General features: G+C 41.4%; 1 long non-coding RNA gene across 1 annotated transcript in view; it reads left to right on the top strand.

The window, feature by feature from the left end:
- LOC138853963 (uncharacterized) overlaps positions 1-16,941 on the top strand; it is a 47,605-nt gene extending 30,664 nt beyond the window's left edge. The window contains exon 2 of the long non-coding RNA XR_011393144.1: positions 15,922-16,941. This is a non-coding gene — a long non-coding RNA (uncharacterized lncRNA). The remainder of the gene's footprint in view (positions 1-15,921) is intronic.
- The last annotated feature ends 3,753 nt before the right edge of the window (positions 16,942-20,694 follow it).

Raw genomic sequence — 20,694 nt, 5'->3', positions numbered from 1 at the left:
TGATAGAATGGAAGATATATTACAGAAATAGATATGATTTTGACTGCTTTCTTGATGAAAAGTACCTTGAAATTGAGCTCAACGAAGAAGAAATGCTCATTTGCTCGACTGTTCACGAGTAAACAAATGATGTCACTGTCCATTCCAATATGCAGTCGTAAATGGGTTAACATTATTTATACAATTATTGCTATAAGGCATAACAGTAAATCTTATATATTTTATGTGAATAAAAATTACAGATTATTTATATTGTAATAATAATAGTAATAATAATAAAAATAATAATAATAATACAGTGGACCCCCACATACTGTTAAGATAAGATAAGATTTCGTTCGGATTTTTAACCCCGGAGGGTTAGCCACCCAGGATAACCCAAGAAAGTCAGTGCGTCATCAAGGACTGTCTAACTTATTTCCATTGGGGTCCTTAATCTTGTCCCCCAGGATGCGACCCACACCAGTCGACTAATACCCAGGTACCTATTTGCTGCTAGGTGAACAGGACAACAAGTGTAAGGAAACGTGTCGAAATGTTTCCACCCGCCGGGAATCGAACCCGGGCCCTCCGTGTGTGAAGCGGGAGCTTTAGCCACCAGGCCACCGGGCCTTACATAACGTTAAATCCGCATACCGATACATTTTATCGCTAAGATTTTGCCTCGCATACCGCTAAAAAACCCGCTCAATGCTGTTCGTCCAAGATGCGTCTAATGTGCGGCCTGAGCCAGCCTCACATGTTCCGCCGGTGGCATTGTTTACCAGCCAGCCTCCGCGGTAACATCCAAGCATACAATCGGAACATTTCGTATTATTACAGTGTTTTTGGTGATTTTATCTGCAAAATAAGTGACCATGGGCCCCAAGAAAGCTTCTAGTGCCAACCCTACAGCAATAAGGGTGAGAATTACTATAGAGATGAAGAAAGAGATCATTGATAAGTATGAAAGTGGAGTGCGTGTCTCCGAGCTGGCCAGGTTGTATAATAAACCCCAATCAACCATCGCTACTATTGTGGGCAACAAAACGGCAATCAAGGAAGCTGTTCTTGCCAAAGGTTCAACTGTGTTTTCGAAACAGAGATCGCAAGTGATGGAAGATGTTGAGAGACTCTTATTGGTATGGATAGCAGGAGATAGCATCTCTCAAGTGATCATAAGTGAAAAGGCTAGGAAGTTGCATCAGGATTTAATTAAAAAAATGCCTGCAACTAGTGATGATGTGAGTGAATTTAAGGCCAGCAAAGGTTGGTTTGAGAGATTTAAGAAGCGTAGTGGCATACATAGTGTGATAAGGCATGGTGAGGCTGCCAGTTCGGACCACAAAGCAGCTGAAAAATATGTGCAGGAATTCAAGGAGTACATAGACAGTGAAGGACTGAAACCTGAACAAGTGTTTAATTGTGATGAAACAGGCCTGTTTTGGAAGAAAATGCCAAGCAGGACTTACATTACTCAGGAGGAAAAGGCACTCCCAGGACATAAGCCTATGAAAGACAGGCTTACTCTGTTGATGTGTTCCAATGCTAGTGGTGATTGCAAAGTGAAGCCTTTATTAGTGTATCACTCAGAAACTCCCAGAGCATTCAGGCAAAAGAATATCCTCAAGGCTAATTTGTGTGTGCTGTGGAGGGCAAACAGTAAGGCATGGGTCACTAGGGACTTTTTCTATGACTGGTTACACCATGCATTTGCCCCCAATGTGAAATATTACCTAACTGAAAAGAAATTAGACCTTAAGTGCCTCCTGGTGTTAGACAATGCCCCTGGTCATCCTACAGACGTGGCCGAGCGACTTTATGGGGACATGAGCTTCATTAAGGTGAAGTTTTTGCCTCCTAATACCACTCCTCTCCTGCAGCCCATGGACCAGCAGGTTATTGCAAACTTCAAAAAACTGTACACAAAAGCTCTGTTTGAAAGGTGCTTTGTAGTGACCTCAGAAACTCAACTGACTCTAAGAGAGTTTTGGAGAGAGCACTTTAATATCCTCAATTGTGTAAACCTTATAGGTAAGGCTTGGGAGGGAGTGACTAAGAGGACCTTGAACTCTGCTTGGAAGAAACTGTGGCCAGAATGTGTAGACCAAAGGGATTTTGAAGGGTTTCAGGCTAACCCTGAGAGGAGTATGCCAGTTGAGGAATCCATTGTGGCATTAGGAAAGTCCTTGGGGTTGGAGGTTAGTGGGGATGATGTGGAAGAGTTGGTGGAGGAGGACAATGAAGAACTAACCACTGATGAGCCGCTAGGTCAACTTCAACAGCAAGAGGCCAGACCTGAGGAAACTGGTTCGGAGGAGGGGAGAGAGAAATTGAAGAATTTGCCTACTACAAAGATTAAGGAAATCTGTGCAATGTGGCTGAAAGTGCAAACCTTTATGGATGAAAATCACCCTCACACAGCTATTGCAAGCCATGTTGGTGACTATTACACTGACAATGTTGTGAAAAACTTTAGGGAAGTCATAAAGGAACGAGAGGTACAGGCCACTATGGACAGATATGTTGTGTGACAGAAGTCCAGTGACGCTGAAGCTGGTCCTAGTGGCATTAAAAGAAGAAGGGAAGTAACCCCAGAAAAGGACTTGACACCTCAAGTCTTAATGGAAGGGGATTCCCCTTCTAAGCACTAAGACTCTCTCCTCCTCCCATCCTATCAATCATCACCAGATCTTCAATAAAGGTAAGTGTCATGTAATTGTGCATGCCTTTTTCAGTTTGTGTGTATTAAAATTAATATTTCATGTGGTAAAAATTTTTTTTTTCATACTTTGGGGTGTCTTGCATGGATTAATTTGATTTCCATTATTTCTTATGGGGAAAATTCATTCGCATAACGATAATTTCGCATAACAATGAGCTCTCAGGAACGGATTAATATCGTTATGCGGGGGTCCACTGTAATAATAATAATACATATAATAATAATAGTATAATAATACTTATAATATTAATGTACTACATAATAATAATTATAATAATAGACGGCTTCAAAAGGCCGTCACTAGATGGCAGTGTTTACCACAACAAAGAGGGAGTCGGTGTGGCCACCTCCACCTGTTACATAATGACATATTTTATTCATTCTAGAATATATATCAGGTTTCTATGTTATTTACATTGTTTATTATTTGATATTAGATGAACTGTGATAGATAAATAAGCTGTAGAGTTGATGATAGCAAAATGTCAAAGGAGTATTTTGTCCTGTCTCCAGACAAACTCTCGTTGGCCGCCACCGCCACACATATAATGACATTTTATTCATTCTAGAGTATATACACCTACCATCCGACTTACGACCTTCTCAACATATGACTATTCAACTCACGACCATGTTTTGTATGCCAACTTTCTGGGAAATAAACAAGTGTTTGTGTTGTATGCAGTGTTTATACTAAACCTTACAGTATAAAATACAGTACTAACAGCATAAAAAGTAAAGTAAAAAATGAAATACCAAAATAAAATAATAAAATAATGTCATTACTAAAATATGATGTTGATATTCAATAGTAAGGTTCAACTTACGTCCATTTTGACTTACGACCGGTTGGTCAGAACCGAACTCGGTCATAAGTCAGATGGTACCTGTATCAGGTTTCTATGTTATTTAAGCCATGGAGTTGATGATAGCGAAATATTCAAGGAGTATTTTGTCCTGTCTCCAGACAAACTCTCATCGGCTGTCGCCGCTGCCACACATATAATGACATATTTTATTCATTCTAGAGTATATATCAGGTTTCTCTGTTATTTGTATTGTTTGTTATGTCATATTAGATGAACTGTGATAGATAAATAAGCCGTATATATAATATTAGTGAAATTATTCAAGAAGTGTATTTTGTCCAGTCTCCAGACAAACTGTCATCCACCGCCGACACTGCCCATACCACTACATGAATTACATATTTTATTCATTTTAGAGTATATATCAGGTTTCTATGTTATTTATATTGTTTATTATGTCATATTAGATCAAGTGAGATAGATGAATAAGCCATAAAATTGAAATTAGCGAAATTATTGAAGTACGGAATTCCACTGGAACGGATTAATTGCATTTCATTTAATTTAAATGAGAAAAATTGACTCTGCAAACGAGCAAATCCAGTTGCGAGCAAGGTCAAGGAACGGATTAAACTCGCAAGTAGAGGTTCCACTGTATATGATTGGCTGTAGTAGATCCCCAGACACTGATACCATAGGTGAAGAAAGTATAAATTAGTGAGTAATAAAGAGCAAGTACAGTGGACCCTCGCATAACACTATTAATCCATTCCTGAAAGCTCAATGTTATGCAAAATTATCGTTATGCGAATTAATTTTCCCCATAAGAAATAATGGAAATCAAATTAATCCGTTCCTGACACCCAAAAGTATGAAAAAAAAAAATTTTACCACATGAAATATTAATTTTAATACACGCAAACTGAAGAAGACATGCACAGTTACATGACACTTACCTTTATTGAAGATTTATTTATTTATTTATTTATTTTATAATTTGAACATACATACAGAGGTACAAAAAAATACAGGTAAGAGCAGTATGCCAAAGCCACTTGTATGCATAGCATTACGGGCAGGCTTAAAATTAACTTAAGATTAACTAAGCAATGATGTAATCAGTGAAAAAACATTATTGTAAACAGATAACAAAAAGCACAAATGAGTATTACAAAGACAGGTCATATGGTTGCATGCATTGCTGTACATTCAGTAGAATGGAGTATTCTGTTAGGTAGTGTATTTAAAAGATAACAAAGTTAGATTGGGTCTTCGGTTTAACATTTATGTGATATAATTGTGAGAAACATTTAAGATAAACAATTTATAAGGTTCAGTTATTCAGTATTTATTTGGTTTTGGGTGAGTAAGTGATCTTTGAGAAGAGACTTGAATTTATAAACAGGTAGTGTTTCTTTTATATTTACAGGTAATGAATTCCAGATTTTAGGGCCTTTTATGTGCATTGAGTTTTTGCATAGCGTGAGATGGACACGAGGAACATCAAAGAGTGATCTGTGCCTTGCGTTATGGTCATGTGCTCTGTTGAGGTTGGCAAGGAGATGTTTGAGGGGAGGGTTAATATCAGAGTTAAGTGTTCTATGTATGTAATAGGTGCAGTAATAAGTATGGATGTTTTGTATGGTGAGTAGGTTTAGTGTTTTGAATATTGGTGGAGTGTGCTGCCTGTAGTGGGAATTTGTTATCATTCTGACTGCAGCCTTTTGTTGGGTAATTAGTGGTCTGAGATGGTTAATTGTTGTTGAGCCCCATGCACAAATTCCATAGGTGAGATAGGGGTAAATAAGAGAGTGATATAGGGCCAGGAGGGCTGACTGTGGAACATAGTACCATATCTTCGATAGTATGCCTATGGTCTTGGAAATTTTCTTAGAAATTTGTTGTATATGTGTATGAATTTTGAGTCTATTATCAAGGTGGATTCCTAAGAATTTTCCATCTGTTAGCTTTGTGATAGGTGATCCGTTTATCATTATGTTAAGAGGGACATCTGTAGCTCTGTTACCAAACTGAATGAAGTAGGTTTTGTCAATGTTTAGTGTAAGTTTGGTAGTCCTCATCCAGGTAGATATTTTCTGTAATTCGGTATTTACAGTATTGGCTAGCATGACTGGGCTCGGGTGAGAGAAGACGTATGTAGTGTCATCTGCAAATAGTGTGGGTTTGAGTAATTTGGTAGGTCATTTATGTATAGGAGAAAGAGAAGAGGGCCAAGGACACTTCCCTGTGGGACACCAACTGTAATTGATGGGATGGGAGGAGGGGAGAGTGCTGATGGTCTTAGTGTTTAGAAGGAGAATCCCCTTCCATTAGGACTTGAGGTGTCAAGTCCTTTTCCGGGGTTACTTCCCTTCTTCTTTTAATGCCACTAGGACCAGCTTCAGAGTCACTGGACTTCTGTCGCACAACATATCTGTCCATAGAGGTCTGTACCTCTCGTTCCTTGATGACTTTCCTAAAGTGGTTCACAACACTTTCATTGTACAGGTTGCCAACACAGCTTGCAACAGCTGTCTGAGGGTGATTTTCATCCATAAAGGTTTTCACTTTAAGCCACATTGCACAGATTTCCTTAATCTTTGAAGTAGGCAACTTCTTCAATTTCTCTCTCCCCTCCTCCGAAGCAGTTTCCTCAGGTCTGGCCTCTTGCTGTTGAATATGATCTAGCAGCTCATCAGTGGTTAGTTCTTCATTGTCCTCCTCCACCAACTCTTCCACATCCTATAAATAACAGTGTGACTTTGCCAATGGTCCAAGTCGGACCGAAACGTCGTCATAAGCTTCTCTCTTTCATGTGCGGGTTATTTGTGTATCTTCCACATCCTCCTCACTAACCTCCAACCGCAAGGACTTCTCCATTGCCACAATGGATTTCTCAACTGGCATAGGCTTCTCAGGGTTAGCCTCAAATCCTTCAAAATCCCTTTTGTCTACACATTCTGGCCACAGTTTTCCCAAGCCTTACCTATAAGGTTTACACAATTGAGGATATTAAAGTGATCTCTCCAAAACTCTCTTAGAGTCAATTGAGTTTCTGAGATCACTACAAAGCACCTTTCAAACAGAGCTTTTGTGTACAGTTTTTTGAAGTTTGCAATACCCTGCTGGTCCATGGGCTGCAGGAGAGGAGTGGTATTAGGAGGCAAAAACTTGACCTTAATGAAGCTCATGTCCTCAGAAAGTCGCTCTGCCAAGTCTGTAGGATGACCAGGGGCATTGTCTAACACCAGGAGGCACTTAAGGTCTAATTTCTTTTCAGTTAGGTAATTTTTCACATTGGGGGCAAATGCTTGGTGTAACCAGTCATAGAAAAAGTCCCTAGTGACCCATGCCTTACTGTTTGCCCTCCACAGCACACACAAATTAGCCTTGAGGATATTCTTTTGCCTGAACGCTCTGGGAGTTTCAGAGTGATACACTAATAAAGGCTTCACTTTGCAATCACCACTAGTATTGGCACACATTAACAGAGTAAGCTTATGTCCTGGGAGTGCCTTTTCCTCCTCAGTAATGTAGGTCCTGCTTGGCATTTTCTTCCAAAACAGGCCTGTTTCGTCACAATTAAACACTTGTTCAGGTTTCAGTCCTTCACTGTCTATGTACTCCTTGAATTCCTGCACATATTTTTCAGCTGCTTTGTGGTCCGAACTGGCAGCCTCACCATGCCTTATCACACTATGTATGCCACTATGCTTCTTAAATCTCTCAAACCCACCTTTGCTGGCCTTAAATTCACTCACATTATCACTAGTTGCAGGCATTTTTCTAATTAAATCCTGATGCAACTTCCTAGCCTTTTCACTTATGATCACTTGAGAGATGCTATCTCCTGCTATCTGTTTTTCATTTATCCACACCAATAAGAGTCTCTCAACATCTTCTATCACTTGCGATCTCTGTTTCGAAAACACAGTTGCACCTTTGGCAAAAACAGCTTCCTTGATTGCCGTTTTCTTGGACACAATAGTAGCGATGGTTGATTGGGGTTTACTATACAACCTGGCCAGCTCGGAGACACGTACTCCACTTTCATACTTAGCAATGATCTCTTTCTTCATCTCTATAGTAATTCTCACCCTTATTTCTGTAGGGTTGGCACTAGAAGCTTTCTTGGGGCCCATGGTCACTTTTTTGCAGATGAAATCACCAAAAACGCTGTAATAATACGAAATGTTCCGATTGTATGCTTGGATGTTACCGTGGAGGCTGGCTTGTAAACAATGCCACCGGCGGAACATGTGAGGCTGGCTCAGGTTGCACATAGACGCGTCTCAGACGAATAGCGTTGAGCGAGTTTTTTAGCTCTATGCGAGGCAAAATTTTAGCGATAAAATGTATCGCTATGTGGATTTAATGTCATGTGATGCCAACGCTATGCGAGGGTCCACTGTAATTGTTTGAGGACTTTAGTGATGTATCTTGGAGAGGATTTCAACTGTTTTGAAGACCTTGGTTATGTGATGGATGTTAGTGTTATATTTTCAGTTGTTATAGGTAAAGTTCAAGTTGTTGTAGCTCATTTTGTCTTACAGTTTATTTATTTATTTTTATTTGGACATGATACATAGTTGTACAAGGAAATATAGTGATTGGGTGTACATGCCAAAGCCCCTTGTATGCAGTGCATTATGGGCAGGCTTAAAATTAACTTAAGATTAACTATGCAATGATATATTCAATGGTAAAAATTACAGTAAACAAATTATAACATGAAGTACAAATGAGTATTTCAACTAAGAAGCATTAAAGTTGTACAAATTTGTAGCATAACAATGTATAATATAATCCGATCAAATCGAATAAAATCAATGATTTGTATTGCAGAAACAGGTCATATGGTCATAAGATGAGTTACTGTGCATTCAAGAGAATGGAGTGTTCTATTAGGTAATGTAATTAAAAAAAAAACATAGTTTGATATGGTCACATTTATGAGATAGTTATTCAGTATTTATTTAGTTGTGGTTGAGTAAGTGGTTTTTAAGAAGAGTCTTGAATTGTTAAACAGACAGTGTTTCTTTTATATTAACAGGTAATGAATTCCAGATTTTTGGGCCTTTTATGTGCATTGAGTTTTTGCATAGTGTGAGATGGACACGAGGAACATCAAAGAGTGATCTGTGCCTTGTGTTATGGTCATGTGTTCTGTTGAGGTTGGTAAGGAGAACTTTGAGGGGAGGGTTTATATCTGAGTTTAGTGTTTTATGTATGTAGTAGGCACAGTAATAAGTATGGATGCTTTGTATGGTGAGTAAGTTTAGAGTTTTGAATATTGGTTGAGTATGCTGCCTGGAGTGGGAATTTGTTATCATTCTGACTGCAGCCTTTTGTTGGGTAATTAATGGTCTGAAATGATTTATTGTTGTTGAACCCCATGCACAAATTCCATAGGTGAAATAGGGGTAAATGAGTGAGTGATATAGGGCCAGGAGGGTTGATTGTGGAGCATAGTACCATATCTTCGATAGTATGCCTACAGTCTTGGAGATTTTCTGGGAAATTTGTTGTACATGTGTTTGAAATTTGACAATGAGTGAATCATTTATCATTATAAGTTGTATATCTGTAGTTCTGCTTCCAAACATCATGTAGAGATCCCAGGGTTAATCTAGTGGTAGTCATCTTAGTAGATATTATTATGAGCTTATCATGAACAGTGTGACTAAAAGAAACTAACCCACAAAAACAATTTGCAACTAACCAACAAAGTCATATTTAGAATAATTCACAACTAACCCACAAGACCATAGTTAGAACAATTCACAACTAACCCACAAAACCATCGAACAATACACAACCTACAAAACCACAGATAAAACAATTCACAACTAACCAACAAAATCATAGAACAATTCACAACCCACAAAACGATGGGCGGAACAATTCACAACTAATCCACAAAACCACAGCTGGAATAGTTAACTCACAAACCAAAGCTGGAACAATTAATCCTCAAACCATAGCTGGAACAATTAACCCACAAGCCATAGCTGGAACAATTAACCTACAAACCATAGCTGGAACAATTAATCCACAAATCATAGCTGGAACAATTAAGCCCCAAACTATAGCTGGAACAATTAACCCACAAACCATAGCTGGAACAATTAACCCACAAACCATAGCTGGGACAATTAACCCACAAACCATAGCTGGAACAATTAACCCACAAACCATAGCTGTAACAATTAACCCACACACCATAGCTGGAACAATTAACCCACAAACCATAGCTGGAACAATTAACCCTTTCTGGGTCCCCAGGCCCTCTCCCAGACTTATTCTCAGGGTCGTCCAAATTTCAAAAAAAAAAATTTTTTTCTTATGAAAAGATAGAGAATCTTTTCCCGATCATAATGACACCAAAAGTATGAAATTTGATGGAAAGCTTACGGAATTATGCTCTCGCGAAGTTAGCGGTCTCGACGATGTTTACGCATCGGCAATTTTGCCCACTTTGAGCCCTATTTTCGGCCAATTCCAGTGTACTAGTCTACAAAAATCATAACTATTTCGCTAGAACTCCATTTTTTCTATCAATTGAGCACAAGAAACCAGTATTTAGCAATTTTGCCGATTTCACACAAATTTCAAAAGATGCCAATTAACAAATAGGGTCCAGAATAAACAAAAAAGACATTCCTGGCACTAAAATAACATTTCTTCTGTTCATTAGTCATGTCCCTTTTACATAGCTGGAACAATTAACCCACAAACCATAGCTGGAAAAATTCACAACTAACAAAATGTAGCTGAACACTTCTCAACTAATCCACAAACCATAACTGGAACAATTAACCCACAAACCACAGATAATGTTTCAGTGTCATCTTGCTAAGGGTAGGATCATTGATGCCTCTAAAGTGCTCTTCATTGAAGGTACTGGAACTCTCTTCCCTTTTCTTGGACTGAACTTGATTACTTCCCATTCCCGTGTGTTGTGTAACTTCTGTGTTTATTACATTAATGTGGAAGCACTTGCCCATAGGGGCCATACAGTGTCTTAATGGGTGGCAGTCAGGTTAGATCCAAGGATAGGAAAGGTAGCTCCAGTTTCTTAAATTAAAAGCCCTCCACCAGCATCGTGTTTATCTTTTCCCTATGAGATAAATAATAACAATAATAATATATTTCTACTTCACAGTTAACTGATGAAGCACACTGCTGTCCCTGACATATTTGATCTCAAGTTTTTAAGAAGCATAAGTGGAAGTTATAACATCTTTTTCAGCTGGCCAGTCATGCTATAATGTTTGTACAAGACTTTCAGCCAAGTATTATACTTCAGAGTCTGACAAGTCTCAGTTGGCCAAGCATTATATTACATTATCTGATAAGACTTTCAGCTGGCTACATATAATACAGTGGTATCTGATAAGACTTTCAACTGGCCAATCATTATACTGCAGTATCTGATAAGACTTTCAGCTGGCCAAGCATTATACTACATTATCTGATAAGACTTTCAGCTGGCCAAGCATTATAAATGCAGTATCTGATAAGACTTTCAGCTGGCCAAGCCTTACACTGTGTGAACAGTATGATGCTTGTGGTGCATTTTTGAAAATTCATGATATCAGTTACTGAAGAAATCAAAATGATTAGTCATTTAGAATTGTCAGGAAAATTGGCTTTGGATATGTACACAAATGTTAGTAGAGGAGGCAAGTTATATCAGTGTTCTGAGTGTTTAAAATGTTATAAACACAAACACAATCTTTCAAGCCATATGCAATATCATTCTGGTGTGTCATATTATTGTTCAGTATGTAAAAAATTCTTTAAAAATAAACAGAGTCATAAAGTTCACATGCAAATTCATACTGGGGAAAAAAAATTTCAGTGCTCAGATTGTCAAAAATGTTTTGCCTCGAAAGGGACTCTTAATATACATTTACGTGTTCACACACGGGAGAAACCATTCAAATGTTCGGAGTGTGGGAAATCTTTTGGCTATAAAAACACACTTCAAACGCATATGCAATCTCATACAGGACATAAACCATTTCAGTGCTCCGAGTGTCAGAAATGTTTCGGTCAAAAAGGCGCTCTAGTGACTCATATGAGAGTTCACACTGGAGACAAACCTTATCAGTGTTTAAAGTGTCGAAAGAATTTTAGTTTAAAATGTACTCTGATGAAACACATGCAGGCTCATGCAGGTGAAAAACCTCATCAGTGTGCAAAGTGTCTTAAATATTTTGCCAATAAGGGTTATCTTGTAACACACATGCGGATTCACACAGGAGAGAGACCCTTTCGCTGTTCGGTGTGTTTGAAGTGCTTTAGTGAAAAAAGTACTCTTAAAAAACACATGCATATTCATACAGGATATAAACCCCATCAGTGTCCTCATTGTTCCCTTTGTTTTACTTCAAAGGGCAATCTTGTGTCTCATGTGAGAGTTCACACCGGTGATAAACCATTTAAGTGTTCGGACTGTCAGAAGTGTTTTGCACAAATGAATGCTCTTGCAGTTCACAGGCGCATTCATACAGGAAGCAAACCATTTAAATGTTCCGAGTGTATTAAATGCTTTAGCTATAAACATAGTCTTGTGATACATATGCGTGTTCACACTGGTGATAAACCATTCAAGTGTTCAGAGTGTCTGAAATCTTTTAAACAAAAAGGCAATCTTAAAACTCACATGAGAGTCCATACAGGTGAGAAACCTTATGAATGCCTAGAGTGTCATAAGCATTTTACTGAAAAAGCCAGTCTTGGAAGACACAAGAGAATTCATACAGGAGAGAAACCATACAAGTGTTCAACGTGTCGGAAATGCTTCAGAATTAAAAATAGCCTTGTGAAACATGAGCGAATTCACACATGATATAAACATTAGAAGTGACTCAAGTTGGGGAAATGTTTTAGCTAAAAAAAGCTGTCTGGGAGACATGTGGCTAGACAAGCATTATATAATTTAAAGGGTGTAATATAATTTGCAAAAAAGTGCAGATTTGTAATACAGTGAGGCTTAATGCTGGTGAGGGGGCTCTTAATCCAAGGAATTGGACTTTTCCTCCCTCTCCTTGGATTGCACTCAAATGCCTCTCATTACCCTAGATGCTGTATGACCCCTATGTGTTTAGTACTCACCCTATGAATATATGAATTTAATACATATATACGCACAATAAAGTTTCACATACCATGAGGTTTACAGCCCTGACATCAACAACAATTAAATGTTATTTAATGTTAATAACTATGGGAAAGTGGGGTTAGGTTCTGGCCCTACAAAAAAAAAAAGTCAAATATGTCCATTTTCATCTGTTAGAGAAAATTGGCAATATGTTTCCTCCAGATAAAATAAACAAAGCTAACACACTATCAGTGACCATTGTAACTTTTATACACAATCTTATCATTATAAAATATGTTTAAAAAGTAATAAAGAATTTTACCCTACCCCAGTTTTTTCCTCATGTATTAATATGAAAGTATTTGGAGATGATTATGCAGTTTACTGAAGAGTAGATTGTTACATTCTTCCAGTTGATTATACAGACTCGCAGGTCTTCATATTAAACTACTTTATCCCACGATGGCTTCATACACTTGTTTAAATATAAGAGGACCACAAACCCCCCTCCCTGTGATGTCATTAGGTTCACTATATATTACAAGGTTTGTAAAATTATCTTTCCTTAATAAAGGTCTAGAAGTCATTTTAACACACACACTATTATTTACCTGAGAAAAAGGTTAAAACAAACTGGCTTTTACAAACATATACCTCTTCAAGGGGGATCTCCTTGACGTGGCAAAGAGGCTCTTGGTCTCAGGAATCATATCCTCTGGTCTCCTTCCTTAGATTGAGTCTAAATATCCCCCAATCCTCCTTTCCCTATCCCTTCCTACCCATACCCCCCTTTTTTTCCCTTCCCTTCCCTCTCCCAACTCTCCCCTTTTTCCCCATCCTGTTTGTAGCCTTTTGGGTCCTTCCCTCTGGCATTATGGTTTCTAGGTGGGGGTGGCATGCTGGGGTTTGTCTCCCTCCGTGAGGTCCCTCAGGGGTGGTGTGGTTTGCCATGGAATCTGAATTGTCTTAGGATGCCCTGCTTCCTTCCCGGATTTCTGGGTCATGGGTGGGGTGCCCTTTGGATGATGGGCGTATCTCCGGAAGCTGCCTGTCAGTTCTGGGGGGTAGCAGCCGAAGGAGGTAGGCTTTGTGGTGGGTTTCCAACCATCCTTTCTTTTGTCCACCAAGGTAGCTCGGTAGATGTGAGGTTGCTATCCCAGAGCGTTGGTTTACTGGCATGAAGGGTAGGGTATGGCACAGGTTCCATGCTGCATCTTCACTGCCAGTGGGCTCGAGGCCCTCTCAGATGAGGGGAGGAGCTTTCATCCCCTCCATGCCTCCTAGCAACTATCCCTCCACTGTCCCTCTTTTTTTTTCTTTTTTTTTCTTAAAATAACAAAAAAGAGGATACCACAGAAGATGCACCTATTATTATGGAGTCTTCACCCAGTGAAACCCTTCCTCCTCCCAGGCCCCATTCTGATCCCACACCCTGTTCTGACCCGGCTTCATTATCGGACCATTCTCTCGACTCTTCTCATACCCCTGTACCTTCTGCCAGTGACACTTCATCACCTGCTTCAGGTGCTGTGGCACCACCCATTTCTGTTCATGCCACTGCTTCTAGCACTCCTTTCACAATGCATCCAGCTTCCCAGAATACAGTGTGACAGTTCTCGGATCGCCCACCTCCCTGGGGTCAGACCACCAGCGGTTCTACTCCTAAGCATCCGACGACAGTTCATCGATGACCACTCAAAAACTGCCTACACGACACTCACTGCCTTTGCATACTGGACTGACAAGTATGCAATGGACAAAATTCTTTTCTATACAGACGACATCTCAAACTGATTATCTTTCTGATCATGGAATTGGTAAAACTCTTATGGCATGTTGGCCCAAATATATCCATCCACGCTCTTTGAAGCAGTGTGTGTGTCATAACAGTGCAGAATTCAGAGCAAGCTCATGCTCTCTCTAGCATCACTTCCATAGATAACATACCAGTCACCATTCGTAAGCACCCTATTCTTAATTCTTGCAGTGGTACTGTGGTCTTACCACATACCATTGTACAGAGTGATTTTTTGTCTTGCAGCAAGGATATTTTAGAACAATTAGCCCTTCAGAACCTCCCTATCCTCAAGGTAACTACGTACATCCTGCCTGCTTGTGGGCGGAGGCACTTTTCTAGTAACATCGCTCATTTAACCTTCGACTGCCATGAACTTCCGTCATCTGTCTATATTGCGTGACATCACCTGGAGGTTCCTCAAGTAGTTCCCACTCCCCAATAGTGTCATAATTGCTGGCGTTTTGGACACCCTGCTAAACACTGCAGATCTGCCGTGGAATGCCCGGTCTGTGGTGCAGCATATCATTCCAATATGTCGTGTAGTCTTCCCCCCTCTTGTCTCAATTGCAGGGAACCTCATCCTTCCTTTTCATGCTGTTGCCAGGTTTATCATAATGAGCAAGAGATCCGTTATCTTAAGGAGCATGAGGGACTCGCACTATGGCTGTTTCTTAGCTCTGCCTTCAAGGTAAACTCCCTTGTGTCCCATATGCTCGGGTAGCCCGTAGACCTCCAACTTCAACGGTCGTTCTGCCTCCCAATCCCTCTGCGTCGATGTCTTCCGGGGCCACCCCAGTTTCTAATTCTTTTGCAATTTTATCCTCTGACACTCCTACCTCTGCACCACTTCCTACTTCTACTTCTTCATCTCATTCGCTTCTCAGTCTACAAGACCTCGCAGACCTACACTTTCTTCACATCCATCACCTGCACAGAATATCTCTCCTACCTCAGAGCCTCGTTCTCACCCCCTTTCCAGCTCTCACACGAAGGTAGAGGTTCACCCCCCCTCATGTAGTCCCCTCTTCCCCTGTTACCCCCCACCCTGTCTTCCTCCATAGTTACTCTCCAACCTCCTTCCTCTCCTGTTACACTACAGGCCTCTACCCCAGCCGATGCATCTCTCCAGGTTCATACTCCCTGCTCCCCTCAGACCTCTTTGGTTGCCTCCATAGTTACTCTGACCTTTCCTTGCAACACCTCTCCTGTCTCTGACATCATGGCATTGTTGGCTTCCTTAACAACAGAGATGTTAGATGCTATCTCCAGCTATATTGCGAAGATGACACCCCGATGGACACCTACGTGACTCCTTCTAGGGTTTTACAGAAGATTCTGTAAAAAATTTTCAGATATTGTAGTCCCTCTTACCTCTCTTACCAGTCACAAAGTTCCCTTTAATTGGACCCCAGGATGTCAAAATGCTCTTACAAAAGCAAAAAGATTATTGTGTATTGCACCCATTCTGTTTCCAGATTTCTCCAAATCTTTCTCCTTGCAGGTTGATGCTTGTGAGTCTGGGGTTGGGACAGTACTGTTGCAAAATTGGGACGAGGGGTTGCAGCCTGTGGCCTTCTCAGCGAAGTTGCAGTCGCACCAGAGGGCCTACTCAACAACTGAAAAAGAAGCCCTCGCGCTGGTACTGGCCTTGGAGCACTTCGATATATATGTGGGCCAGACTTCACATGTGGTCACAGTCTACACCGACCACAACCCTCTAATTTATCTTCAAAACATGAAGAATCACAACACAAGAATTATGAGGTGGTCAATCAGGCTACAGCCCTATAATATCAGGGTAAAACTGGTAAAGAAAATAATTTGACAGACTATCAAGAGTCGAGATTTTATATGTATTAGGTTAGGATGTGTTAGGGACCTGTGGTAACCGGTTTCTAGCTCTTTTTTTTTTCCTCCCTTTACATATGTTGTGTTTTTTTTTTTTGTTAGTGGGGGGCTGCATGCTACCGTCCACCCATACCTTGGACCTATGTTAGCTCTACTGTCTGCTGTCTTGCTTTAAGTTTAGGGTTTGGCTTTATGCCATGAATAAAGCTGAGCTCTATCTAAGAGTTGGATTGTTGAGAGGAAAGGTGGTCCCATTATATGGTGCCATGGTGGCACGGTTACCAATGGGAGGTGGGAGCCTATTCCTGAGCCCTCACAGGGTGGGGATGTGGCATGCAAAGAGTATGTAACCTTTGTTCAGCGCATGTACACACCCTCATTGAAAGGCTATCTCCCCAACCAGTGAACCAGTACTAGGGATCGAACGATGGAGCCCCATCGTTCGATCCCTAGTGAGAAGATGGTTCTGGCAATCGCAGAGGTGTTGTGGGCACCACCCACCTGTCTGCCCTTGTCATTTCTGTACTAGAGCTGGTTGAAGCACTGTCTGCTCTCTAGTGGCATCTATTCTGCCTTGCTTACTGTGGCATGCACTAATACCTATTGTTGTACATAGTGTATGTAGTGTACATGCTTCTGTTCTTGGTGAAAGGATAATATAAGTCAAAAGTTTTTCTGTGTTTATTTTGCTCCCTTTACACCCAGGATAACAGGCCTTTGAATTCTTGGGTTGTCATAACCACCATCACTATCACCTACCACCACTACCACCCTCTACCACCATCACTACCACCCTTTACCACCATTACTACCACTACCACCCTCTCCAACCATCACTACCACCCTCTACCACCATCACAACCACTACCATCCTCTCCAACTATCACTACCACCCTCTACCACCATCACTACCACCCTCTACCACCATCACAACCACTACCTCCTTCTATCTTCACTACCACCCTCTACCACCATCACAACCACTACCATCCTCTCCAACCATCACTACCACCCTCTACCACCATCACTACCACCCTCTACCACCATCACAACCACTACCTCCCTCTATCTTCTTCACTACCATCCTCTACCATCATCACAACAACTATCACCTACTACCACCATCACTACCACCCCTCTCCCACCATCACTACCACCCTCTACCATGATCACTACACCCTCTACCCCCATCACTACTACCCTCTACCACCATCACCACCACCCTCTACAACCATCACTACCACCCTCTACCACCACTACAACCCTCTACCACCATCACTACCACCCTCTAGCACCATCACTACAACCCTCTACCACCATCACTACCACCCTCTACCACCATCACAGCCACTACCACCCTCTACTACCCTCTTCCACCATCACTACCTAATTCTACCACTATCACTACCACCTCTACCACCATCACTACCACCCTCTACCACCATCACAACCACCACAACCACTATCACCCTCTACTGCCATCACTACCACCCTCTACCACCAAAACAACCGCTACCACCCTCTTCCACCATCTCTACGACCCTCTACCACCATCACTACCACACACTACTACTGTCACTACCACCATCACTACCTCCCTCTCTCACCATCACTACCTCCTACCACCATCACTACCACCCTCTACCACCATTACTACCACTCTTTACCACCATCACTACCTACATCACCATCACTACCACTTATCACCATCACTACCACCTTCTATTACCATCATTACCTCCCTCTACTGCCCTCACTACCACCATCTTCCACCATCACTATCACCCTCTACCTCCATCAGTACCTCCCTCTATCATCATTACCACCTACCACCATCACTACCACCCTCCACCACCATCACTACCTCTACCACCATCACTACCACCCACTATCACCATCACAACCACTACCACCCTCTACCACCATCACTACCACCATTCAATTCAATTCAAAGTTTATTCTCTATAAGGATTACAATGCTGAGTTTACAGAAATTTGGTTATTGTGTGGTTTACATGTAGTAAAATTGTGATTACAGAGTGTACCACTAGAACGCTTAGCATGGCTAGGCATTTCGGGCAGACTTAGTTTTATTCTTAATTGTAAAATATTACAAATTATGAGGTAAGTTGGTATTATGGCTAAGTGACTAAATACTAGTTTGTGAGTTTAGCAATGTGAATGCTTTTGTTTTGGCACAGTACATAGTTTCACTACCACACTCTACCACTACCACCCTCTACCATCACCACTACCTTCTACCACCATCACTACCACCCTTTACCACCATCACTACCACTACCACCCTCTACCACCATCACTACCACCCTTTACTACCATCACTACCACCCTTTACCACCATCACTAACACTACCACCCTCTACCACCATCACTAATACGTGCAGTGAAAGGTCTCTGTATATTCTCCAGGTCTGTAATTTCACCTGCCTTGAAAAGGGTCATTAGTGTATAGTAATATTCCAGCTCAGACAGAACAAGCCATTTGAAGAGAATCATCATTGGCTTACCATCCCTAGTTTAAGTGCCCGTCGGTTTACATGTGATCAGCAGTAACGGCCTGGTTGATCAGACCCTGATCCATCACCAATTCTGGTCATAGATTGGGCTGCGTGGGTGTTGACCCTCGGAACACACTCCAGGTATCCTCAAGGTATACATACTCTTAGTGTATATGCATTGAAAGACATGCATTTCTCAATGTATATACGCAGAAACATGCACCTCTCAGTGTATGTACACTGAGAGGCATGCACCTCTCAGTGTATGTACACTGGGACTATGTACACTGGGACTGTCGACTGGGAAAACCTGGAGCCACACAGGGGTCCTGAAACATGGAGAGTCAAGATGATGGATGTGATGCTGGAAAACATAATGCATCAACATGTTAACGACACTACCAGAGAGAGAGGGGAGGATGAACCAGCAAGACTGGACCTTGTGTTCAGCCTGAGCAGTTCAAACATTGAGGACATCACATATGATAGGCCCCTTGGAGCTAGCGATCACGTGGTTCTGTGTTTTGAATACATAGTAGAGTTGCAAGTGGAGAGGGTAACAAGAATTTAATGGGAAAAGCCAAACTATAAAAGGGGGGACTACACGGGTATGAGGAACTTCCTGTAGGAGGCTCAGTGGGACAGGGAATTGGCAAGAGTTTACCTGGAATTTACCTGGAGAGGGTTTGGGGATCAACGCCCCCACAGCCTGGTCTGAGACCAGGCCTCATGGTGGATCAGGGTCTGATCAACCAGGCTGTTACTGCTGGCTGCACGCAAGCTGACGTACGAACCACAGCCCAGTTGGTCAGGTGCTGACTTCAGGTGCCTGTCCAGTGCCTTCTTGAAGACAGCCAGGGGTCTATTGGTAATCCCCCTTATGTATGCTGGGAGGCAATTGACCAGTCTTGGGCCCCAGACACTTACTGTGCTGTCTCTCAGTGTACTCGTGGCACCCCTGCTTTTCATCGGGGGAATATTGCATCTCCTGCCAAAGTCAGTAAATGAAATGATAGAATACATAACAACAAAATGCAAGGAGGCAGACGAAAGGTTTGTTCCCAAGGGCAATAGAAATAATGGGAGCACCAAAGTGAGTCCTTGGTTTACCCGAAGGCGTAGGGAGGCAAACACTAAGTGCAACAGAGAATGGAAAAGGTACAGGTGTGAAAATTTGTGTGGAATGCCTCCGAGTGAGTCGCCTACCCTGGCAAACTCTGTTGACACCGAGCTCTGAGGTGGGTACCTCAGCCTCACAAGTGGCTTATAGGACAGATTTTCACAAATGATTGATGTTGCAAGAAACTCTCCTGCATGCACATATAAAGGACTAACTTGGTGTTGCAGCATATATCCTGATCTTCAACTTCCCTAAGCTTAGCCTTAGCCCCTTTGGACTTCCCCTCAGAAACCACGTGCAACTGGGAGCCTTAATTCCTGCAATATTCAATCATCATTAGTGACCTGCCTGCACCTCAGAAATTCCTATATCCAAGAGGGTATGTATCCCCTAGTATAACTATGAAGACACGGACACTAGCTTCCAGACTGCCAAGAGACACTGGTACTTACTGGACATGCTCTGCCTGTCAGCGTGTCAGCGTGCCTCGTTGTGCTGCTCTTACGTGCTAGAACTTTAATTTGTGTCATCAATCCTATACGATACATCCCTCTAGCGCCTGGAACCAATCTTGGGCGGAAAACATTATATACTGAGCCAAAAAAGGAGATTTAGTGTGCACTACCTAGCAGAGTTTACTGCCAGAGGGGAATCATAGGCCTGTGTCCCGTGTGGAAAAAAATAATAATAATTGAACTTTTCGTGTCAGAGGAAAGAAAGTCTCCCTGATAACATTGAGTATACATAGTGAATAGTGTATACTACAGTGGCTCCCTAGTATATTGAT

The sequence above is a fragment of the Cherax quadricarinatus genome, chromosome 4, assembly GCF_038502225.1.
Source record: "Cherax quadricarinatus isolate ZL_2023a chromosome 4, ASM3850222v1, whole genome shotgun sequence".
NCBI lineage: Eukaryota > Metazoa > Arthropoda > Malacostraca > Decapoda > Parastacidae > Cherax > Cherax quadricarinatus.
Note: the sequence above shows the minus strand (reverse complement) of the source record. Positions and strands in the feature narration are given on the sequence as shown.